Below are 26,686 nucleotides of genomic sequence, written 5' to 3'. Positions count from 1 at the left end.
CAGGAAACAAAACCAAAATCTAGGATTCAGGCCAAGAGATGAGCAAAAAAAACCAAAAAACAAAAACAAAAAAAACCTGTCAAACACAAACAAAACCATCATGGTGACCCACAGCAGTAGACAGCGTGGAGGCCTGTGTTGAAATCAACAGTGGGACAGGAATTCTCCCTCCTCCTGTGGGAGGTGGGTCTATGTGACTGATGGGATGATTGTAGTGCTCACTTCTTGTCAATAGAGAGAAAAATAGGACTGAAGACTTAAGGTAGCCAGTCACTCTTTCGGCACATTTTTCAGTTCAATCATCTTTGCCTTAACTCCTCAAAATGAGTGAAGATTTTTTTATCCTTTATTTTTACATAGAGAAAAAGAATCAGAATGATGTAAATTTCAGATATTCTCCCATCCCCCTAAACTATGTACTGCTATTCTAGTCAAACCTAGAAAGTGAAAAATTCAGTAGGCTTGGTTTAAGTCAGTAAGATCAACACATTCTGCTCTGGTTTCATCTTTTATCCCCTGCCTTGTAACCCTCAGCATGAATTAGTGATAAAAACAGATTGTACTCCAAGTCTAGTGCTTTTTTCTTAAATCTGTCAGTTAATGAGACAAATGACCCACTCTGAAGAAGTAATACGTAGAACACGTTCCCATAGGAAGAGCTAAATAAGATACTTCCTATAATGTTTCTTTGGCATAATTTTGACTAGATTGATTACAATTTATACTTTCTATGGGGGTAGTAAGAAGTGCTAAAGTAGTCTGGAAAAGAGTCTAATTATTAATTGATAACATATTCATCAGTAATGACACCTGCTATGTGCCATAAGCCTCATTAGGTGCTAGACCCACTGAAATGATAAATAATAAAGGAAAAATAAGTTCACTATGCTCTTGGGAAGAAGGATGCAAATGGATTATAGTAAAATAGACTATAAGCATTATAAAAGAGGTATAAAGGAGAGACAAATAAGACTGTCTGATAGATGATCTGCCTAGGGGTTCTCTTCAGATCCCTAGGAAAAAGTCAAATGGGACTGGTGGCTCTTCCTCCCTATAATGGGAGACACTTTGCATATCAGCACTGTATGCAACCTCCCTGGGCATCAAGTCACATCAAGTTTTTCTCCTCTTGCAAGCCCTCTCTCTGCTGTCACCAAATCAGCTGGATGCTGTCTATTCCCTTCCAAAGATCCTATTTAAAAAAGCAAGGGGAGGTACTGGGGAGCAGTGAGGGCAAGCTACACCTGCCTCCTCATGGGATGCCGTAAAGCTGAAGAACCATGAACATCCTGCCCCTTCTCCTTCTGCTCCTATGGAATTCTTGGGGTTTATCTCAGCCTTCCCTTGACAAACAGGAAAAATGTGTTATGAGAGCTCAGAGGAGAGAGTAGTTTGTTCTGTCCTGAAGGAAGTTTATGGCTTCAGAGAAGTAAGAGGTACACAACACAGTGGATTGAATTCAAAGTATGCCAAATTATTTTGTGAACTTCTTGAACATTGGATGAATTGCATTCTCTGTAACTCACAAATAAATATAAACTCTGGTATTATTGGGGCCCAGAAGAGCTGGAATAAGTCAGTCCTACTAATTACTAATATTACTTTTCTCACATCCATATCTTTTTACTTTAGCTATAGTTATTGTCCCAAAATTATTCTTTTTGTTTGTTTTAGGAGATGTGGTAGAGACTGTCTATCTGTTCACCAGTCTTAGGCCCTCTCCCTGGCACCAAGAAGACTACATTTCCCAGCCCTTGTTAAAGTAGATGGCAAATATAGAAACTTCTATGGATGTTTCTATACAGTTAATATTTGACTGGATATTTATTTTCCATTAGCCCTTTTACCTTAAATTTGCTATGTTGTCTCAAATTGTAACTTGATGTTTTACCTTGAATTATTAAAGCCATAAAACTGAGTTCTATTTGGTGAAATGTGAGGAGAAAGGATAGCAGAAAGGCTAGCCACCAGTTCTAGGCCTTGCGATAAGACATCCTAATTGTTCTCTCTTCTCCACCCTCTTCCTTCTAGAAGGAGCACTGCTGGAAGCAAAAGAACTTGACATTGCAAAGGCACATGAAGGAATTACCAAGAAAAGCCATGCATCTCACACTGGCATTTTTATGAGTGATCATAAAAGCCATTGAGATGTGGGAATTATTTGTTAGAGTCTCCCTAGGAAATTTTATCCTGATGAATACAAAGACACTGATACAAATTTAAATTTCTTTCAAAAAGAAATAGTTCCTTATTTCATCTCTAAAGAGATATGGATCCATCCTGGAAAAAAAAAACAGGGCAATTTCTCCGTCACAATGCAGTCTTACTTAGTTCCCATATTAGACAGAGGTTATCTCTCTAACCCTGTGATGTTCTTTGAGATAGAGCTGACTGGAAGAGAAGATATAAGCTATAGATGAGAACAATATGTGAAAAGCTTATTTCAGGCACAGCTTGGGAGACAAAATGCCAAAAACAACAAGAAAAAGGGAGGTGAGGGCCAAGAAGCAGGAAAAGAATAAGTGATGGAAAATTTTACAACGGATAAAAAAACTTCGTGAAATCAAGTTGGCCACGCAACATGTATTTTCCATTCATTTGCTTTGACTCAATTTAGGGCTACATCCCATACAGACATAAATGCTTTGAGGTTAAAATAGGACAATCATCAAGTATTAGTCAGAATTCTAAGAAAATATAATGTACAGCTCTAAAAAGCATACCTGTGGTTACCTGGGATTCAGGCAGGAGGTGTGAATTTAGTACATACCAGAAAAAATAGAGGCATGAACTCACAGAGCCAGTTTCCCTAAAGGACCACATAGCTACCTATGAAATAATTCATCCTATGAAGAGAAAGTTTTGTGATGCACAAATTTGACATACAAACAGTTGGACAGAGCTAGCAGAAATACTACTTTAATTATGGCTGATGCCTGATACTCATATTGTACTTTGATGAAGGTCCAGAGTCTGAGGGAGAGGAGAGAGCAATAAAATGTATGACAAACACTAAGAGGGCAAACTCCCTGAACATTCTGTGAAGCTTCCAGAACACATAGGAACAGTGTATCATTCAAGAGATGGTAAGACATTCTTCCCACGTGGAGTTAGGATTCAACACTGATAGAACCAAGCCCACTGAATTGAAAATCAGATCAGTCTACAGCTAGAAAGAAGAATTGGAAGAGGTGTTTGCCTCATTAAATATCACCAACACCATTAGCAAACATTTACAGCAGCCTAATTCCTTATGGAAGAAGGGTGGTCTTGGATGGTCTCCCATGGAATAATGTCCTTCTTCTTACCCAGGTTCTCATTATTTGAGAAATAAAATTAAAAGATTAAGGTGGAAGCCAAAATATTACTGATACATGTAGGTCAAAGAACACAGCATTGGGAAAGGGTCAAAGGGGCTTGCTCATTTAATGTAGAATTAGACCAACTCACTATCCAGTGGCAGGTAATGTTAGACTGGGGCAGAGTTCCCATTTGAGGGGCTTCCCATGTGCAGAGGAAGAAAAGTAAAATCATGCTTCTTCCTAAGAAGAAGAAGGAGGCAGAGAGCCTGGCTGAGTGTGACAGGAAACTGGAATGGGGAATAGAAGAGAAAGATAATGAGTAACAGTTGTGGCCTCAAGATTAAACACAGTGGTGGTGTTGGTGAAGTACTTCATTCCACTGACCTCTCGTAAGATTTCCCCAGAAAAAGAGTTCCTCCAGAACCCAACAACAGCTGTTTCCAGATGGATTTGAACTTGCTATATAAAGCAATAATATCTAGAAGATACAAAGAGTGGATGGTATTGTATACTGCAGTACACAATCTCCCTTTAGAACTGAGGTGCTCTACCTCCAAGCATCTGGGAATTTTGACTGCTAACATCTCACCGATTAGTTGTATTCCAGGAATTGCCTTTGGCTTGTGGATGCTGCCTTACCAGGTTTACATCTCCTCTTTGGTAGCAGCCTGTAGTCAATGAGTGGTCAGATCACAGTCCAAAGATCTAGCCCCCTTGTCTCAACTGGGTCAGTTCTGAAGAGCCATTCCAGTTCCAAAGCTTCTGCTAGAATCATTTGAGATCTCTGATGAATACATCATATATTTAAGATTTATTATGCATCTACTTCCAAAACATGAGTTTATCAGGTTATAAACTTAGCATATTATATAATAAAAGAGTTAATTAAATAAGGCAAAATTATCTAAAATGGAGATTTGTTCATTATTTATAAAAAGTATTTATTCAGGCTATTCTGCAAAAAGGGCACTGGGTTAGGTGCTGTGATCAGTCAGCCACATATTCTGTAGTCAATATGACTACTGTTTGATCCAGAGATGGCATGTGCACAGCTAAGTAGAGCATAAGAAGAGAAAAAGCCCATACAGTATTCACAACTGTAATAGATATCCTTTCTTTGATTCCAGAACAGCACTATTAGATAGAAAGAGGTGTTACTATTCCTGTTTTACAGACAGTAAATCAAGGTTGAGCAAGGTAAAGCAATTTACCCAACTAGCAGAAAATGTACTTTTTACCTTAAATCCATTGTTTTTTTATTCCATTATGACAAATATTATTTGTTTGGATGATTTATTTGGAGTTGGGCTAAGGAGAAATATAACTGATGCTGATTTGAGGTAAGAGTGTTATCAGTTATCCAAATAGATGAGATAATATCTCAGTGAACATCGAAAAGCCTCTAAAGGACATGGGTTTTATACTAGCTAACCATTTTGAGAATTTGATTCATCTTGCTTGATATCCTTAATTATCTTTTCAAATGTTTTCAAAATATTCAATGTCCCTGGGTTATGCTGGATACAATTTGCTAAATGTATCTTTCAAGCTTCATAGATTAGAATGATGACTTAGTTATTTGCAGACTCACTCCCTAAGTATTTCCACAATTTTGAAACTGCGACTTCAGGGAAGGATGTCTGTTTAGTAGTAATCAACTCTAAAAATAAAGAGCACAGAATTCTCTTTCCAAAATACTGAATTGCAAAATTAGGCTTTTGACGAAGACCCTGCAGCGGCAGGTGAATCATCAAATGGAGAAGGTTTACTTGACTTCTCAAGAGAATTAAAGAAAGAGTATAAAAACAAAGTGGAAAAAAGAAAGAAAGAAAGAAAAAGAATGGCCGGAGGATTGTCTATTCTGGAGTTAGGCTAAGGAGAAATATAACTGATGCTGATTTGAGGTAAGAGAGAATTACCAGAAAGTAGCTGACCAGTGGGACATTATTGACAGCGAGAAGAGATCCACTTCCCCTGGGTATCTGTGGATAGGCTAAGGATCAGTTCTGGGAGAATCAACGCAAAGAGGCAAAAGGGATGCTAAAATTACTGATGAGCAAGACAGAGACCGGGCCAGGATCATGGGAAATACCTAAAAGGGGAAAGTGATGAGCCGGGAAGTGCACGCTGCCACCGAGGAGCCATCTAAGATGTAAAATTGTAGAAACAGAGCGCTTGAAGCATCCTTTTAACTTCTGGTCAGAGATTTGTGGCAAAGCTGTCAAATCCTAAAACTGCCTTATCTCAAAGGTGAGGGGAAACCTCTGGTTCCTGAAGTGACAGTGAGGGAAGGAGAAGGAATAGGAACTGAAACAGCAGAATCAAAAAAAGAAGACGAAGAACCAAAAAGGATTAAAGAATAAAGTCCAGCAAATGCCCCATCATGAAAAGTCAAAGGCAAGATGGACAAAATCAACCTGGTGAATGAAACAGCACATATGGACAACTGTTTTCCTTTTCTCTGCTTTTTTTCTATCTCTGTGTGTGCCTAGGCCACCTGGGCTTTATAAAACGTGTGTGTGTGTGTGTGTGTGTGTGTGTGTGTGTGTAACTTCATTTTTAGTCTGACATCTCACTAAACTCAATATACGGCTGGCAGCTGGAACCTAGATACGCACTCACCCAGCTTTAAGCTTGCAGACGATGCCAGTGCCCCAGAGGAGGGCAGAGCTGCCCTTCTAGCCTGGGTCCCTGGATGACCTTGGGAAGTAGAGGATGTCTACCTGTCCTATTACTGGCAGGAGATGTTTCACCATTGCCTTTGGAGTCTCTTTGCTACAACCTTTACTCTAGTTAACATGGTAACATATTTATTATTATTGTGTTTTCCCTGCATATTAGAAAACAAAACAACCTGTATCTCAGGGACTAATTGCAGAAAATAGCCACAAGGCAGAATATCATTTAATTAGAATACATGGCAGATGGTGATTTAAAAATTTTTCATTAAAACACTCAAGATGAGCCTGAAAATTTTCAGATAATAATAAAGCTGGTTGATTTCTTACATGCTATTAACTAAGGAAAACTTAAGAAAGAGATAGACAATAGGACCTATGTTGATGACTGAGTTTTAAAAATCTATTACTACTCCAGTAAAAGCAACTCCAGAAAAGCATATAATTAATAGAATGTTTTAGCCTATGAGGCCGGATGCAGTGGTTCATGCCTGTAATCCCAGCACTTTGGGAGGCCGAGGCAGGTGGAACAAGGTCAGGAGTTTGAGACCAGCCTGGCCGATATGGTAAAACCCCGTCTTTACTAAAAATACAAAAATTAGCCGGGCATAGTGGCACATACCTATAGTCCCAGCTACTCGGGAGGCTGAGGCAGGATATGGCTTGAATCTGGGAGGCAGAAGTAGCAGCGAGCCGAAATTGTGCCACTGCACTCCAGCCTGGGCAACAGAGTGAGACTCCAGCCCAAAAAAAAATAATGTTTTAGCCTATGTTTGATAATCAGTTATTCTGGTGTGCATGACTGGTAGCTGTGACCATAGCCGGACAAACTTGAACAGCTAACACTAACTGAATTCTACTAAAATAATGTCCATTACAATTTGATAAGTTTAGAACAATATTTGCCAGTATTTTGCAGTGACTTGAGAAATAATAATGATAATCCTCCATATTACCCGGAAGGTCTGGTCTCTTTCTCCATATATCCTACTAAAAAGTATTAGATGGCTTATAGGATTCACAAGTGTTCCAAAAATAAGTTTCAGGTGAGCAAAAGTATTTAATCCCTCAGCTCCCAGGCCTGGTCAGGTTGGGCATGAGGTACCCCAAATCCCAGGGCTGGCCTATCACCCTTGACAGTATGCACCACAGTGATATGAACACATTTTACTTTTTTATTTTTTAATATGAACCATGATATGAAAAGGGTAGGAAGATACCGACTTAGAGTTTTCTAAACATGTCCCCGAAATTATTAAGCTTTTTTAAATAACTATTTTCATTTTCATACTTTATATCTCCACATCATCTATCATCCTCAGTGATATACAAGTGACCTTATGCCAAATGTTGTCTATTTTTGAAACAAATGAAAATACTAACTGAAAGTTATTCTTTTTCCCCCCTTGAAGTGGCCTCCTCAGCATTACTTTGATTTTCCTTCTTTTCTGCATGGGCCATAATGCAACAGAATAGATCATCCTTTTGACGAAAATTTAAAACTAAAAGCCTTTCACCACTCATTTCCCTTTCAGACAAGCTCACTGGGAACCACATAAAGGGAGATTTTTGCGTGACTCCTCCTGTGGTCAGAATTCAGCCCCTTTCTTTTACAGTCTTCTTATGGTTCAAGAGTTTATTCTAGGAGCTGTGGTTTCTGTTTCTCTCATTTGGGCATTTGTTTATCCAGTTTCTGAGGTAGGATGATGTTGTATTTCTGCTAGGCTCTTTTCCAAAGATGAATCTCCTTGGCCTGGGTTACTTTCCTTTTCCATTTATTAAAATGAACCCACGCCTCAGCCTCTAGAACGTAATTATGACAGAAACAGTTTCTAATTACAGTAGTTCACATTTATTCCAGGACGATGCCTGACTTTAACAACTTTGTTTACTCACATAAAGCAAAAGCTAAATCCTTGCTTTTAGTTGTATCATTAAAAAAATGTCACTGGTAAAATGAAGCATCTTCCTTTAATGCTCTGAAGTCTAAATTGAGAACATTTACAAAAGTCTCTGAGGGTTCCTGACCACAGGAAGGACATTACTCAGTCAACAAGGACCTATTAAATATCTGTTCTACTCCAATAGTGTCTGAGAGGAAATATGAGGCAGGAAAGCATTATAAATGGGCTTTCTGCCTAACTAAGTGATTTCTCATCCACTCTAGGAGAGGGAAACAAAAAGCCACACTATTGTATTCCACTATCTGGAATCCTAGAATGTCATATCTAGAAAGGAGGTCAGAAGTTGTCTAACCTACTCTTCCCATTTGTAGATTATGAAGCCCCAGTGCAAAGAGATTAAATGGTTTATTCTAGGACACCCTAGTAATAAAGTCACAAAGGTAAAAATAAAAATGAGTAGACAGAGCACAGGAGCCTGACTCAGATGCAAAAGTTTCGTAAACTGTCCCATGCTGTCTCCCTGACTCTCTTGGTCCATTTATGTAACTGTAACAGAGTAGCTGAGACTGGGTAATTTATAATGAACAGAAATTTATTTCTTACCAGTCTGGAGGCTGGGAAGTCCAAGATCATGATGTAAGCATCTGATGAGGGCTTTCGTCCTGCATCATCCCATGGCAGAAGGCAGAAAGGCCAAGAGAGGGCAAGGACAAGGGAGAGAGAAAATAAAGAAGGGTCAAACTCCCCCTTTTATAACAAACCTACTTTTGCAATATCTATATTAATTCATTCACTCAGCTCTCATGGCCTAATTACCTCTCATTAGGCCCCACTTCCCAAAACTGTTGCTTTGGGGATTAAGTTTCCAACACATGATTTTGGGAAGACACATTCAAATCATAGCACTGACTAAAACTAGTACAGAAAATTGTAACATGGTAACTATTTCAGTAATACTTTGGAAATACAATGCTCTAGTAATATTTCAGTAATGTAATGCAGCAGACTGTTGCCTGTTTTCATTAACTACACTAGAACAAAACAGTTTACTGTGTTCAGAATTACACATCCATAGCAAAGCTATGACTTACAAATGTTCTCAAGGTGAACGTGTCAATAACACTATATGAATTTTTGAACAATAACTAACAGAGCCTCACTGTGTATCTAGCTAGTGAGTCTTCTGCATACCAGCATCAGGTAAATTGCTTTATTCCAACTCCTCGTAACAGTCACTAATAGCCAATACACTGATATACCACTTAGATATTTCCAATTATCTCATAGTCTATCTGTGTAATTTGATGAGCTATTATCCTCAAAGCTAGAAAAAAAGTGAAACTCTACCAGACATTTCTGAGAAAATTGCTGCCAGTAATTTGAATGTGTTGCATCGACTAAGTGAATTGAGCAAAATTTCTCTTCCCTTTTACTTTTCCCTCATCTTTATTCTACTTTTCTATCATTTCTCACCTTTCTCTCTACCTGCCCTTACCCTTAATCAATACCTACTTTGATTCATTAGAAAAGCTTTTTTCATTTCCACAGCATTAAATTGTCCACCTTCAGAGCATTTAATCATTACCTATTTTTCAAAATGACTTGTGTGACCTACACCTAAACACTGCAGTGAAAAATGGTCTAGATCTTCTTTTGTGCCCCCGCTCTCCCCAAACACAGGCTTATCATAGCACTGCTAACATATATTTGTATAATTTATTTAAATGATACTGCAATGGACTGTAATATCTTTGAAGGCAAAATGTCATATTCATTTTTGCATCTCAACTCCCTATCATTCCCGGCAAATATGCGTGTTTGCAAAATGAATGATAATATCACTCAATTCATCAATAACCTTTAACAACAGTGTTTACTATAATATTTGGGTTGGAAATGTGAAAGGAAGACAAAAACTGAACAGTCCCTATGGGTAGCTAAAACAGAGGAGAAAGGGAAAAAACATTCTCCTTTGGTTCAGTAGCAGTTTTCCATGGAATAGAAAACATTGCAATCTTTACTCAGATATTATATGTTTTTCTGGATGAAAGTCTTATTTTGGATTGCATTATTTTCATCATTTGCAATAAATGTATGCCCTTTTAATGAGACTTTGTGTTTAATCTTATTGTTCTCTTACCATAATTATTGTATATCCGATAGAAAGAGTTTTTCCTCAGAGCAGATTAGAATCACAGGGGACAGAAAGAACATGGGTGGAAAAGAGAAGACGTTCTGCATAAGAAAGGGTATAAAGTTGCTATAGCAGTTCTTGAAAGAAACTGATAGCTACAAATTGAGAAAAGAAAGAAAGAATAAAGGAGAGAAAGGGGCCAGAAAACTCAATAGTGGTAGGGAGCAGGAGGGGTAGGGAGGAGGAGGAGGTAGGGAGCAGGGGGGGTAGGGAGGAGTAGGGGTTAGGGAGGAGGAGGGGTGGGGAGGAGGAGGAGGTAGGGAGGAGAAGGGGTAGGGAGGAGGCGGGGTAGGGAGCAGGAGGGGTAGGGAGGAGGAGGGAGGAGGTGGTGCAGCGATGGGGCATGCGCATGTCTATTGCTTCGTTTGAGGTTATTTGTCTTGTTATACTGTAAAGCTCTTCATTTCATCCAATTTCCAACACACATACACATAGTTGGGTATATTTCCTTTCATAACATCTATTCATTTATCTAAGAAATGTTTTGTGCGGATGGAGACACATTTTTTAATTGTTGCTAATTAAGTGAGGAGGAGACTAAGCTTATCTATGTCAAGGTGTTAACGATTAAGCAAAGCTTCTAACGAAACAGGAAAAAGAAACTTAAGAAGCAGTGGAAACCATGAAATATAAGCTCTCCAGCTTTCCCTCCTCCCAGAATTCACAGAACACTAGGTATGGTTTTTTATTTACACAGGCTATGAATTGAAGTTTCAGGGTTATTTTTACCTAGGATGTAAGTGAGAAGAAAGCCTCAAGAGAAATGAATTACACATAGTTCCTAAGAACAAATTCTCTAATATTAACTGAAATACAATTATTAAAAGATGGTTCCAGAGAAACATATAGATTGATGCATAGAAATTTTACTAAACTGAACTCAGAACTCTCCTTGACTTTAGATATCCAATCTGTGTTTTCCTTACTTTTAAAGACACTTAGAAAATGTATCTAAGAAAAGTTGAAGATGTTTCTGGTTGTTTACAAGAAACTGTTTCAAGTGATGAATGACAGAGGCTAGACTTCAATCCCATTTGCGACAAGAACATTTGTTCTCTTTCTTCAGTGAGTGATTGTGAAGTGGCAGAAAGAAGTGGGAATTAAATCTCAACAAAAGTGGCTTTCTCAATTGTGTCTTATGAAGTATAGATTTCCTAGAAGTGGTTTTCATAATAGAACACAATTTTTGACTTCATGGAAATCAAAGCATCACTTTAAATCTCTCAGAACTCTATGATTCCTGTTGGATATTTCAGACCCTCAAAATTTAATCTGGAAGTTAAACATAACAATTCATAAAAGAAGTCCTTTACTGTCTGCCAAAAAAAATTTTAACTGTCAATTTTATTATTTTGGAAACTTTCTTCATATTATAAGTGGTGATCATGGTGGCTAGTTTTAGGTGTAAGCTTAGCTAGACTATGGCACAGAGTAACCCAGCCAAACAGGAATCTAGGCATTGTTTTAAAAAGGTACTTTGTAGATGTGGCTAACATCTACAATCAGTTTAAATAAAGGAGATCATCCTCAATAATGTGGGTGAGGCTTACTCATCCAATCAGTTAAAAGTCCTTAACAGCAAAATTGAGGTTACCCTCAGGAAGAAGAAATTCAGGCCGAAGACTGCAGCATCAGCTTCTGCCTGAGAGTTTACAGTGTGCTTGCTTGCCCTACAGATTCAGACATGCAAACCCCCACAATCACAGGAGCTAATTCCTTGAATATATTTATTTCATAAACAAATATATATGTAATCATACATATATAATCATATATTTTATATAATGTTTGTGTCCTACTAGTTCTGCTTGTCTGGAGAGCTCAGACTGATACAGTGGACAAATGCTATTGACAATAGGCTTGCATAATACTAACAAGAACAGATGTGAGAGAGATGGTTATCCTAGCAAAATAATGTAATCATTAAGTTTTTTAGATAACAGACACATAAAAATATATTCTTGAGCTGAGAAAAATAAAAGCCAATTAAAACACGAAGTCAAGCAATATGAAAAGATGCTAAAGATAATTTGATTACTACCCAGCCTACATCTTAGGATTGTATGGAACAATAATCATCTTGGAGAAAAATATGCTACTTCATTTAGTATTAAAATACAAGTCTTCCTTCTCCCCCTAAATAATAATCTCCTAGAAGGCAAAGAACACATCTTCATTTTAGAATGCCTTACTCACAGTAAGTACACGATAAATGGTTGCCGGATTTAACAAATGAATAAATTTGTACCCTAAGTATTAGTTACTCAACACCTATTGACTAAATGCCTCCTATGTTCCAGCACTGTGCAAAGTTTTGGGAGCACAGTGGTACATACATTAAGTCCTCCCCTCATGGAATTGTGCTGTGGCTTACCTGACCTGGTGACTGACACAGGTGCCTAGGGATGGCATTGCCCAAGTATCATTAAAAGGCTGCTGCCTTTAGCAGTTCTCCGCAAATCTGATATGCTAAGTTCAAACAGAAAATGGGTAAAGGGTGATGAAGTGATCTTTTCTTAATCAAGGCTACTGCAGTGTCCAATGATGAGAATCAGGCAGAGCATCTCTTTTACGTATAAGTAATATAACTGCAACAATAAATAACACATTTATAGAAAAGTGAAAAAAGAGAAAAAAAGATTATCCTGATTTATGTCAAACTCAGAAATTAGCAGTTTATTTCCCAGAACATTTAGTTTGCTTTCTTAACTATTATCTACTTAAACCATTTTGTAGAGACAATATGGAGATAAGGACATGGCCAGAGTTGTCAGACAGACCCAAGCCTAAAGCCTAGCATCACCACAAGCTATGTGACTTTGGACAAGTTGCTTCACATATCTGAACCTCAGTGTTCCCAAATATAAAATGAGAACAATACCTGACTGCCAGCCTGCGTGTGTATGTGTGTGTGATCGTGTGACAAATAAAGTACTGTGAGTAAACCTAGCAGCTCAATGCCTAGCATTTGGAAAGTTAACAATAAATGGTAATTAGATTTGATACAGTACTTCACCTTTTAAAGCTACACAACCTCTGGGATGACAATTCCATTAGCAAAGTTACCAGTTCAAAGGCACTTCCCTTCTTGTGACTTCAGAACGTGCTCAAACCATTAGTTTTTCCAAGAGAAAATCTCCAGTATGTTATGGAAACACTATAAAGAGGAATTTCCAGGAAAAAAATATAAATATAGGTACCATTAATAGATGTATATAGACTCATAAGAACCATAGACTCTTAGACTAGGAGGAAATACTGAAGATCATTTAGATCTCATTTTATAAAATTTAGAAAAGCAAAATCACCTCTTCAAGGGCCCTAAGTAGTTAATGGTAATGTGAAGACAACCCATCAGTTTTAGAGACAGACCATAATCTACTACCTATAATTTGTCTCCATACTTCAGGATTATTATTTTCAAAGGGGTAAATGCAATTCCCAAAACAATAGCTAATACTTAGGTTGTCTCTAAAAATTACAAAGACAATCCTTTTTCCTCTATGATAACTCATACTATTCACAGCCATCTGTGTACTCTGACTTTCAGAGACAGTTTCTCTCTCCAGGATGCTGCTCACTACATGAGAGGCACAGGGGATTGTAAGCGAGTGGCCAGTCCGTTTGTGGTTTACCATGTGCCAGATTCTGCCTACGCTTTCTCATTTAATCCTCACCCACAACCCTTTAAAATGCATGCTTTTATTTTCAATATTGTCCATATGGGTTAATTAAGGCTTATCGAGGTTAGGTAATTTGTTCAGGTTCACACTGCTACCAAGTAGGAAAGCAAGATTTAAAGCTATTCTGTCTGACTCCAGAGGTCACGGAGATATTGAGAGTTTCTTGACACCACAGATTGCTAAATTCTTCCCTTATATCTTATATTCTGATGTCCAGGCTTCCCTGCCTAATCCATGATAAATTATGCTGAATGCAAGACTTGGTTCTCTAGCTGGTTGATTGGAAATTATAGTCACATAAACCAAAAGAAGAAACCAGCCCAGAGTTTTGTGGTGATACAGCTGAGTAGCGGGTATGGATCACCCCTGGGCCTTGTGCTCCTGCAGATGAATGAATCGGGAGTGCAGCCTCTCTGGAGTGTAAACAGAACCACCCAACAGGAGGGCCCAATGTCCTGTGGGACCTGAACAGAATCAAAATGTTCAAATCTGTAAGGAAATGGCATTGCACAAGTACCTTCAAACTGCCTTTAGCAGTTCTCTGCAAATTTCATATGCTAAGTTCCAACAGAAAATAGGCAGATGTGTGATGAAGTGATCTTTTCTTACTGAAGGCTACTGCAGAGCATAATGATGAGAGTCAGGCAGAGCATCTCTCTTATACGTAGGTAACATCAATGCAACAATAAATAACACTTATATAGAGCTGTTCATTTGAAAAGGGGTACAGAAATTGAAATCAGAAATTCGCTTCCACCTCACATTAGCCATATAACCTTGGGCTTCACAGTGACTCTGGATGAACTTTTGTGTCCTTTTATATGATGGAACTGGTTTCATTTACTTTTATTTATGGATTATTCTGTTATGTCTACCAAATAAGAATGTTTGGGACATGGATGGGAAAGATATAAAATGCAATGCAAATATCTGATATTGTTACTAATAACTAGTAGAATTTGAAAACAAGGTTTTATTACATTTTTAAATGAATGTTCATAGACAATTTATTGAGATCGATACAAACCACTCAAGATCATTGCTGTCACTCAGTATTAAAGGGAAGCCCTCTTGTCCAGAGCCCATCATCCACCTCTAAGTGGTAGAATGTGGAGAAACTTTTAGACGTGATCCTTCCAAGCCCTGTGATTATACACCTTGGAAAATAAAGGTTGCTCAAACCCACATAGCTTACCCAAAACAAAAGGAAACTACAGTTCAGTTCTCTGGGGGTGCAGTCTGGTGCTTTTAAGGTTTTTACCTCTTTTCTATATTTTGATTATTAAAATATAATTTTTGTTTAAAATAATCTAAAAGAAATTTTCATGATTTTTTCCAGTGGTGTTTAATGGACCAGACAGCATTTTGAAAGCATCACAGGTTGATCCAGATGAAAAGATAACTAACCATCAGAGCAGCTTTGAGAGGTAAGATCACAAATCAGTACCCAAAAATGACAATCATTAATTTTGTCACTAAGTGACATAACGATAAACAGTATGACTCTTTCCTTTTTTTCTATGGTTATTCAAGAGATAAGAAGGGGATCCCACCCTTAGTAAACTTCTGGGAAAAAAAAAGAGACATAATGAAGCATTTTTTCCCTCAAGTTTATTTATAATCCAAAGATGGTAATAAGCTTCTTAAGGGTGTTAATCACCCATGTTTCCTTCTTAAACACTCTTATTTTTACTTCCACCCACAGGAAAAAAAAAACTTTTTATAAATAAGATTAGTCACCGAATAAAAGGAAGTAACTAAGGCTAGTGATTGCTTAATTATTTCATGTGTTAAGAAACTTTAAATTACTCCAAGAGATTAAAAATTCATAACTGAACATTTTATGATTGTAGACAAATTTTTGGAGTTGGAAAATACCTAAAGAGAGTCTCTCCTTCAATCTTTCACCTGAAGAAAATATAATCTCTATGAAATTCTATACAAAAAGCCATCTGGCAGCTACCAGAAAATATCTAGTAACAAGACACTCCTTAATGGGACATGGGGACTAGCAGTTGGGAAGCTCACTTCATTTACGTACTGGGTGTATATTTATGTAAAATAATAATTATTTAGAAATCTGACCCTCTATAACTTCTACCATTTGGTTGTGTTGCTGTATGCACCCACAGTATCCCACATAACTCCCTTCTCGACATTTGCCTGTCTTTTTAAGTATTATTATCTCACCCTTCAACTCAGAGAATGCACCTGTCTTGTTCCTCCCTCTTTCTCCAGCACCTGACATACTGCCTAGCAATCGATGCTTAATAAATATTTCTTGATTCAGTGCATAATAGTTTAAGTACATTTCCTAGAGATTTGCAGAATAAATCAAAGCATTTTTTCACGTGATACCCTTTTTATGTTTTGTGATATTTAACAGACCTCTTTTCCAGAATCAAAAACCCCATATTTTGTGGCCACTTGTGACCTGACTGGTCCCAGAGCCTGCTCTGATGAAGTCATTGTCTCCAGAATATGACTCAGTCAAAATCCCCTTCAAGGTGTTACAAAGATTGAGAACAGAGGACTCCAGCAGAATACAGTGAAACTCTTATCTCCTTTAATCCCACCTCACTGCCAACAAGTGCTGTTTATGCTTGTATCTCTTTCCTATTTAATCACATAATATTGTTTGGACTATATTGCATTAAGGTCCTATTCACTTTCACATGAGTTTATTTGAAGGATGCTCTCCTCATTGTTTGAAACTAAATATAAGATTGGAACTTTTTCTTGCTAACTTTTTCAGTTTATATTTCATATTAATGAGAACAGTGTTTATTCTTGATACTCTCATTTCACTCTCAAGATGCCCCTACCCTCCCACACATTAAGCACAATGTTAGTGTCATACACACCCTGGAAAGGACTAGAATTGAAGGAAGTGATCATGCTGATAATACAGAACCAGAGTTTTTAAAATTTACCTGAAATTTTAGAGAAAATAGTCCCTATGTCCAGCATGAATGTGAGCACAGTTCTACGTATAGCAGCCCCAAGGTAATGACACAGACATGAATCATCTGACACAAATCAACACAAGTGGCAACTTCTGATAGTTTTGAAAAGTTAAAGCTTTTTTACAGATGATAGCCAAGTAAAGAGTTTTTTCAAATCTAAGCTATTTTTCCATTAAATCTGCACTACGTTTTTAATACCCACTTTTGTTCTAGATAGCCCCCTAAGAATTCCCGATTAAAGCCACAAACTTTCACTAACTCCTGTTCTCATTGCCTTTATCCAGTCTATTATTAAATCCTGTCGTGTCATTCTACAAAGTGTCGTAAGATTCTTCTTTATATTCTTGTCTTAATTTATTTAATAAACACTAATTAAGATCTTACCATGTATTTGTTATAGGGGTACAACAAATCTATTTATATCCCCATCTCATTCTAGAAGGTAATGTAAGTGAATTATAAGGTTACGAAAAAAAGAAATGGAAGGAAGGAAGGAAGGAAGGAAGGAAGGAAGGAATCAAAATAAGAGCAACTGGCAAATGGGAGAAAAATAAGACAAAGGCCTAAAATGGACTCAAGAATGAGGTTTAAAATCCAATCCATGAAGATCTATAAATTTCCTTCAGCCGAAGCAAAGTTAACTTTACATTTTCAGACAGTCAAGGCAAAATGGAAAAACCTGATTAATTTCAAAATCAAAAGTGTTTCTAACATAAAAACACAGAATTGTTCAGAAGTACCATTCTCCTTAGTCCAAAAGGCAAAAAAATGTTTTCCTTCAAAGGGTTTGTATAAAAACAATATCTTCCCTCTTAAAAAAAATACCTTGAGTTTCTAACTACTCTCCTATTTATTTCTCCTTGCACGCAGACACTCTCTTGAAAACAATAGTCTACCCTTGCTGATTTCATTTACTCACTTCGTATTCATTTTTCAATTCATGGCATTGAAAGTCTCATCCTTATATCTTCTCTGAAGCTGCCTGGCAAATGAAGTTAAGTGCTCCATAACTTCACACTAATATTTGCTACAAAATACTCTCATCTACTTCATGTATATCTGGTTTCTCTCTTTTTCAAGCTATCTTGCATGTTATAGCCAGAACCATTTGCATTAAGAACTGACCTAATGTGGTTGCTCTTCTGCTCAAGGACCTACTGAATAGCAACCACATCAAACCTGAACACTTTCTTCCACTTTCTAAGGTTTTCATATTCAACTCCCCACCATAATCTAACATATACTCTCAAGTTAAATCATGAGGAGTGGCATGTTTGACTCCTAATCCCTATATGTCCCCTATGTTTGAAGCCTCAGTATCCCCATTCACATGTTCAGCCCAGTCTCTAGGCTCTGAACAACACTGTACTTGAAACAGGGGAATATGAACATTCTTCTGTTGATAATTTCACTGGCAGTATGTTGCTCTGGTCTTGCTGCTTGCTTATATTCCAGCCTTGTAACTGAGTAACTTTCATTTTTTTTCTTCTTACTAGTATCTCATACTGACTAAATTTACTAAGTACCCAGGCACTGATACTAGGCCTTCACTAACTGAGCTCCACTAATTTGTTGCCCTCCTGACTGTCTGTTTATTGACTGCTGCTGCAAGCTCCACGGATAGGTGGCCTTTTACCAACTTGGCTTGTACTTGTTTTGGCCCCTTGATTAGAATTACCCACTTTCCTTTCTTCCAACAGTCAAACATCCTGGTTTCACATGCTGCCCAATGTGTTCACTTTTCAGATGACCTTGATTCCATGTCCTAGAGATGACCTGGACTAGAGCCCATTGATTGTAGCTCCTGAAGTTCTGCAGTCTGGCTCATCTTGTAAACAGACAAACCCAGCCTCCTCATTGTAAACTCCACAGAGGTGTTTATTCTACTCTCATGTATTTTGCTTGTTTGTTTGTTTTGTTTGCTGTCTTCCATTTTTAGAATGCTATACCTCTTTTCTCCAAAGCCAAATCGATCCTTCAAATCCCAGTTCAAGTCCCACTTCAAGAATATTCTAGTTTTTAACTAGTGCATCATCTCTGAACAATATAATAGCTCAAATCTGCACTATATAATGTTTTATTCTTCTCTACTCCCTCAACTTCAGGTATATAATGCAATTGTTGCTAACAACTAGGTAGTTACAGAACATATATTTGATTCAAATATTAATTATATTTTAATACTCAGGAGACTTCAAAATAGGAAAGTTACGTGAGACTTTTATAAAATAAATTACAAAGTATTGGACTATAAATTTAACCCCAAATAGATATAGATAGATACACAGATAGATAGAGCACTTACATGATGCCAACGATGTAGAACAATTTAGTCACAAGCTTTCAATCATCTTTCAACATAAATTTTATTCTGCTATTGAGGTATGTCTAGGGAATCTATGCTAAGAAGACCTAAAGACATATTGGAAAGAGTCAGATGTCAATCATATAATGTAGGGAGGTTTTGGATGAACTGCTTTAGGCTATATTCTCTCTCAAGAGGTTACAATGCTTATTCTAATATATGATGTTGTCAATTTCTTGTACATTTTTAAAAATACAAAAGTGTTTAGCATCGTATGCCCAAACTTGCAATGAACTATATTTAGTATTTTTTATTAAAAATATAAACTATTAAAAAATTTTTGATGGATTAACAGAAAGGAACTATGTTTACAATACAAAATAAAAGGAGATAGCCAGACTAGATCTCTAGAATCTATCTAGTTTTATAATTGTAAAATTCCAGGAACTACCAAATCAGGCTGACAATAGATTCTTGAGATAAATTTCATTTCAATAATATATAGATTGTATGCAAAGAAATTGACCTAGATAATGCTTTTTGATGGTTTCTAACTTTATTCCAAGTCTATAGTCTTTGTGAGTAGAGGACTAAATTGAATCTGGGCTCCACCAAGAAAAAAATAGGTGACCTAGGACAAGTCATTTAACTTCTTTAGTTTATTTACTTTATTTATTTAGTTTATTTAGTTAGTTAGTTTATCTGTATTTACTTATACAGATAACAATAATAAATGCCCTGTCTTCCTCAAGATCATATTATAAAAATTGTGTTAAAAAACTTATATCAAAATGCTTTACAAGTAATGTTTTACATAAAATTTAATTATTATGAATAAATAGAACCTTTAAAAACTAAATCTTTCAAGATTATATTCATTCAAATGGAAATAGCTAAATTTGTGCATGAATATCAGATGACTTCTTCCTGCCTTGGTTACTAATGAATGGCCAAGCTTGTTTCTATAAATAAATGGGCACTGGCATGTTTTTTAAAAAATACATGTGGCTCAAGATTAGACTTCTTCCGCTTTGTGGTATCACATGTCTGACCACAGCAACTATTTTAAATCATGGTCTATGCTTTTTAATGACATCTAACTCCACACAAAGAGTCATCATTTTTATCTAGACATGTGTGACGTGCTTGATTGCAATGTGTTTTTTTGTGTGTGTTGTTGTTTTTCTCTTTATCATTTTAACATGCATTTCTATAATACTTTGGTAATCTTGAAAACACTCAGGTCACCTTACAACATCAAGACAGGCATAGACCACTGTTTCCTTAAGTCTATAAAGTTTTGTTATAAAAATTGGGTAGCCAGCTGTTCTTGGCCTAACATTAATCTAATAAAAGTGTTTCCAAAGAAAGTTTATGGAATGAAAATTCATTGCTATTATTTTCAACTTTAATTGAATTTTTAAATAAAAAACACTAAAAACTAAACAATAGTATTGAATACTACTATTGGAATTCATAGCTGGGCATGGCAGTGCATGCCTATAATCCCAGCTACTCAGGATGCTGAAGCAGAAGGACTACTTGAGGTCAGGAGTTTGAGACTAGCCTGAGCAATATAGAAAGATCCTATCTTACATGAAATACAGAAAGAAAAAGGAACAGATGGAAGGAGGAAGGGAGGGAGGGGGAGAAAGAGAGTGAGAGAAAGAGAGAGGAGGGAGGGAGGGAGGGGGAAAGAGAGAAAGAAAGGAAAGAAAGAAAGAAAGAAAGAAAGAAAGAAAGAAAGAAAGAAAGAGGGAGGGAGGGAGGGAGGGAGGGAAGGAAGGAAGGAAGGAAGGAAATAGAGAGAAAGAAAGAAGAGGGAGGGAGGAATTAAGGAAGGAAGAAAGGAAAGTAGGAAGGAAAGAGAGAAAGAGAGAAAGAAAGAAAGAGAGAGAGAAAGAAAGAAAGAGAGAGAGAGAGAAAGAAAGAGAGAGAGAGAAAAAAAGAAAGAAAAAAGAAGGAGGGAGGAAGGAAGGAAGGAGGGAAGGAGGGAAGGAAGGAGGGAAGGAAGGAAGGAGGGAAGGAAGGAAGGAGGGAAGGAAGGAAGGAAGGAAGGAAGGGAAGGAAGGAAGGAAGGAAGGAGCTGCAAACCGGCATGGACCAGAAGCCTCTTAGTGGAGATCTCTGTATTGCTTGTCTATCTGGGTGGTGGGCATTCTGACTACCCTAGACTCAGTCTCAAGCAGGGAGGCCAGTATTTTTCATACTGGAATTCCTACCTAGACTGTGTCTCTAATGGATGCATGTACTTTGCCACTTTAGTTACTTACTGTATTAATAAAGAAAATGTGACAAAGACTCATGAATATTTGGTCAGTTCTATTGGTTAAAAAGTCATTACTATTGTGGGTTTATGAGTTTTTGACAGTGTTTTAGAGTATTCAAAGGGTTTAACACATGTAGTGTGTTGTCCCAGATAGAGCATCTACTTGAAGAAAAACAGAACTACATTCAAATCCTATGAACTTCAGCAACTTAATTATTTGTATTATCTTGGGGAAACAGATAATAATAGTGATAATAATAAAAATAGAGAGAAAGTGAGGAAAAAAGAAATAGAAATCAATCAGCAATAAATACTAAAATAAAAATAATAGGGGTTAAAGGCATAGAGAATATGGACATGGAGAAGGTTTACATAAGTGTGTTCAGGGAAGGTCCCTGTGATGAGACAATGCTGCAACCTGAAGGAACTGGAGAGGTGAGCTTTGTGTTTTTATGAGAAGAGCATTTCAGGGAGAATAGAAAACAAGTACAAATTGCCCAACCTGCCAAATGGGATTTATCCCAGGGGAGGAATATTACAAAACAGCCAGGTAGTTCTAAGAATCCAGGTGCTGACAGAAAGTGCTGGGTACTTGGCAACATGGCAAAACTCTGTCTCTACAAAAAAACACAAAAAATTATCCAGGTATGGTGGCGCACACCTGTAGTTCCAGCTCTCTGGGAGGCTGAAGGGGGAGGATTGCTTGAGCCCAGGAGGTCAAGGCTGTAATGAGACAAGATCGTGCCACTGCACTCCAGCCTGCATGACAAAGAGAGATCCTGCCTCAAAATAAATAAATAAATAAGAAAGTTCTGGGTAGAGCTGAAAAAGCAGCATATTTGGCAGAGATTTTCCACCCCATCACAATGCAGGCATAGCAGAGAAAGAAGAATTACACAGGGTCTCTAGACAGCTGGACTTGGGAAGCTGTAGAAGGCTCCACTGCTCGAGCCATGGAAGAGCATGGAAATTGCTAGAGGACTGGACTCAAAAGGGTTTTCGTCAGAGACAAGGAGCATTCAGCAACGACCCAACTGGGCCAGCAACTGAAGACTCTACAGGATCAGAGATGACAAGGCCATCAGAGTAGCTCAACCAACAGAACAAGAAGGTGGTGTGGAGGGACTCCGGCATAAACAGAGGATGGCAACCAGGTGATCTCTTCCTGCCTTAATACCACAGTTATACGGAAACCCCAGAACAACCAGGTTTTGAAATTAAGTAAGAGGAGATGAGAAATTTTATTTTTTTAGATACATAGGTTATTGAATTGATATTCATATTTCCTCAACTGTTGAGGGCAACAATAATGCAAATATATATATGTATACACACACACACACACACTCACACAAACATACATTTGGCATGGAATACATACATTGCAGGCCAAAACATCCTTTTTATTCCCTATTCTTCTGTGCTTTGGGATTAAGGTTATCTAAACTCTGGATATATCATCAATCATGTATACACCAAATCCTGAATGTGCTAGGTAAATAATACTCTACTGTAATTAAAAACATAAATAACCGTTGTAAATTTGCTATCAAGAAGTACAGAGTGTCTGTCATGGGATCATAAAGCGAGGCTATCTGAGCTCGTCTGGAAGATCAGGGAAGGCATTCTAATTTGGTTTGCTGAGTCAGGGAGCCGCACCACAAGCCTGTCAAATAGGTATTATAGGTATCATTATAGTTATTTTACAGATGAGGAAAAGGGAGATAGTGTTTGCCTCTGGGGAACGTCAGGCACTGGGGTGCTAAAGAAGTGTCACAAGCTTTATTTAGACTTATCTGCAATTGTTTACATTTCATAAAGAAAATAGTTTTGTGTTTTATTTGTGTAATTAAAAATTCATTTTTACATAAGTTTAAGTAACTCATGCTGGAAGTCACCCAGCAACTAAATGCCAACACTGGAATTTAACTCATTTCTGTCAGGTCCCAATGCTCCTAACCAAAATGCTCTAAAAAAAAAAAAACACCCCATTTCCAACAATAAGACAATGGGTATGTACATCATAGTAAAAATATACATATAATGAGATATTTGAATTCAAGGTCTGAGGTTCAGGTGCTTTTAATGTAGAGAGTAGGTCTCCAACAGATCTGCTGGCATTTGCAACCTATTACTGCTGATGGGCAAGTACTCAGAGCCCTTATTTGTGTTCATCCACTGTTCTACATAAAACTTGTGACATTCCCTGGCTACTGGTGCTATAACTTGTGTATGCTGCTCTAAGGGATGAAGAAAAGACACGACACTTAAACAAACCCAAAATAAATATCAAGGGCAGCACCTGGGTCTTTGACAACTCCCTAATGGCAGAAATCTTCCCTGTTGTCAAATGTACACACTCTCATAAACCATACATTGCACACACCACCACCACCACCACCTCCACCTCCACCACAACTGCCACCGCCATTTTATCCAGCTCATCATTGGCAGAAAAGAGGGAAATTTATGGATAATTTGGAAAGTAAGAAAGAATGATAGGCCTTATTTTATCACAATGTAGGCATCGTGTTTTTCTGCTTTGGAAATGGGAAGTATATAAGTTAGGAATTCTTTAATATTACAGCAAAAATAATGCAAGACAAAAATGTAATTAAGCATGAAAGGAATTTATGTATTAGAAGACTATTGGATAGTTCTCGTCATCTCTAGGAGGCCCAGAAGTTGGAAACCTCCTCCCAAATCCTGCTGCGAAACTGTCCCACAAATTGGCATCACCACCACCGCTGGGCACACACACTGCTGCTTTCAGGGCCAAAACCCCAGACACCAAGCACCATCTGCTCCTACTGGATCCCACAGCACTGACGTGGGTTGTAGCTGTCACCTCCTCACCACTCTCGCCGGCAGCATTCTGAAGTTCCTCCTTTTCATGTAACTAACTTTCGATTCACATCCTGCCACAGACACATCTGACTGGCAGGTACTATGGCATGTGCCCATGTCATAGCTAAAAGAAAGGCTGAAACATTTGTAATTTTTTATTTATGTAATGGGAGATGGGCTCCATATTATAAGGTAGGGGATTCTTCAAGAACTTCCGGTACTGAGAAATCAAATTGAATGACAAACAGGAACCAAAAAATGCCATGGTAGAGATGAAGAGAACCCAAAACCTCTTTTTCTGTCCTTGTTTCCTTTTCTGAAACAAGTGACTAAATACTCAAAGTCCATGGGGAATATGACAGATCCATTCTAAAAACTCACTAACACCTTCATGTTCAGCCAAGAACCAGCAAGTTCACATCTTATTTTGAAGAAAACAAACCTTTATATAAGTTGGAAGCATAGTATCACAAACTGGCCTACAGGGGTAAATAGATGCCGGATTTGCTTCCAGTCAGCCAGGCCCAATAATGTCCTTCAAGCCTGCAGAACTATTGCGTCTGATGTTCCTCCACCACCCTGAAACAGAACCAATAGCGGCTGATCCTGTGTCTACCCGCAACCTTCTCTTTCGTGACAAAGCAACATGCAAGTGGAATCCCAAGGTAAGACAAATGTTGTCATTTTAGTTAACATTGATTAAACATAGTGTTTACGTCACTAAAATCGTCAGTACTATAATCATAAGTTCTTATTCATGGGCTATGATAATAACTATCTGAAATCTATTTCTGATTAATCTTTCCACCTAGTGCTTAAATATAGAATATTACTATATTCAATACAAATATAAAAACATTTGATTTATATTTATTTAAATATATTTTTATCCCTAGTATATTTATTAAATATATTAATATAGAGTTATGTATCTAGATCTATAAAAGGGTCAATATTTCAGCAAAAATTTTGCTATTAACTTTTCAAGGAAATTACATACTGGCTTTTAATTACAGTGGCCTATGATGACACCTAGTGGCTAATGAGCATATTTTGAAATCCCCAATTTGACCAATATAAATGATTTTTAATTTTTTTTAAATAAATACAGTGATAATGTTTCCTTTTGTGGATTTTGGCACATTTTTAAAATAAAATAAGTATATCAAATTTCTCTTTCCTGTCACAAAGAAACTCTGAAAAAAGTTAACTGTAATTAAGAAAGACCACTTTTTAAAAATTGTACTTACATCTTCAGATAATATATTAGCTATCAATCATAGTTAAAAAGGAAGAAAATAACATTATGCAAGTTCAAAGTGAATGTAGGCATTGTAATCAGTTAACCCTCTAAATTTATAAAAATGTAAGGCAGAATCACTTAACATGAAATTCCTGGGATGGAAATCATAGATTTATAGTCCTGATTGTGCCTCAAATTAGTTGTGTCCTTGAGCAAATTGTGCAATCTCTCTGTGCCTCAATTCTATAATTAGTAACATGAGAAGGTCAGAATTTACAGGACTTTTGAGCAACTTCTTATGTGAGACTCTACAAATTGCTGTCAGTCACATGGCCTTCCTCATCTAGGCACCTGTTCCTAACACAACAGAATATGAAATGCTCCATTCTGAATTTAAGGTTTAATATATATCAGCTTTTCTGACACATATATTTTCTTTTAGATCATAAATTCATAATACATACTTAATATTTAATTCATTTATAGTCCCAATCTTGAAATGTTTGGTAATTTCATTATCTATTGAACAAAATGATATTAATTTTGAATGTTTCCTCAAGTTGCTTCATTAAAATGAAAAAGGAACCACTAGCATCTTTCCTTAATATTTAATAATCATATATTTTTCACTTTATTCTAGAAATTTATAATTTTGCATAATTTTATTAAGTCTTCTCACAGACTTCCACTGTCTACATCTGAAGAGCTCTAGTCCTGATAGTTTGAACGTTTGAACTCATTTTATAGTTATCCCTCCCTCTCCGCACTAGGCACCCCCAACACACACACACACACACACACACACACACACACGTAAATTCTTACCATCTTTGTCTTACCATCTTTCTCTTCTTATATTTCAGTTTTCATTTTTTTCTTTTTTTTAAAAAAGTTGATTATTAAATATTTCAAGCATAGAAAAAATTGTAAGTCAATATGTAAAACACCCATGGATCTATCACTTATTTTTGTAATCTTAACATTTTGTCATATTTTATTTAGTAAAAATGGAATACTGCACAGACAATTAAGACCCCATATACCTATCCCCTGCCTCCATCTCTATCAGAAATCACTATCTATATTTAGAGTTTATAATCCACCTGCATGTCTTTATATTTTTATTACATATAACCAGAAGCAATACACGTACGGGTTTACATGTTTTAAAACATTATATAAATGTTTATATAAGTAAATATTCTTCTGCAATTTGTTTGTACAGAAGTTGTTAATTTCAATGTAGTAAAATTTACCAATCTTTTTCTTTAAGTTTTATACCTTAGTTTTTCTTT

General features: G+C 36.9%; 1 protein-coding gene and 1 long non-coding RNA gene across 2 annotated transcripts in view; one reads left to right on the top strand and one right to left on the bottom strand.

Moving 5' to 3' along the window:
* LOC129531652 (uncharacterized) overlaps positions 1 to 26,686 on the bottom strand; it is a 556,454-nt gene that overhangs the window by 401,866 nt on the left and 127,902 nt on the right. The window contains exon 2 of the long non-coding RNA XR_010135178.1: positions 8,488 to 8,546. This is a non-coding gene — a long non-coding RNA (uncharacterized lncRNA). The remainder of the gene's footprint in view (positions 1 to 8,487; positions 8,547 to 26,686) is intronic.
* RGS13 (regulator of G protein signaling 13) overlaps positions 24,239 to 26,686 on the top strand; it is a 50,758-nt gene continuing 48,310 nt past the window's right edge. Inside the window, exon 1 of the mRNA XM_055378161.2 lies at positions 24,239 to 24,813. The gene's annotated coding sequence lies outside the window, so the exon portion shown is untranslated. The remainder of the gene's footprint in view (positions 24,814 to 26,686) is intronic.

The sequence above is a fragment of the Gorilla gorilla genome, chromosome 1 (assembly GCF_029281585.2).
Source record: "Gorilla gorilla gorilla isolate KB3781 chromosome 1, NHGRI_mGorGor1-v2.1_pri, whole genome shotgun sequence".
Classification (NCBI taxonomy): Eukaryota; Metazoa; Chordata; class Mammalia; order Primates; family Hominidae; genus Gorilla; species Gorilla gorilla.
Note: the sequence above shows the minus strand (reverse complement) of the source record. Positions and strands in the feature narration are given on the sequence as shown.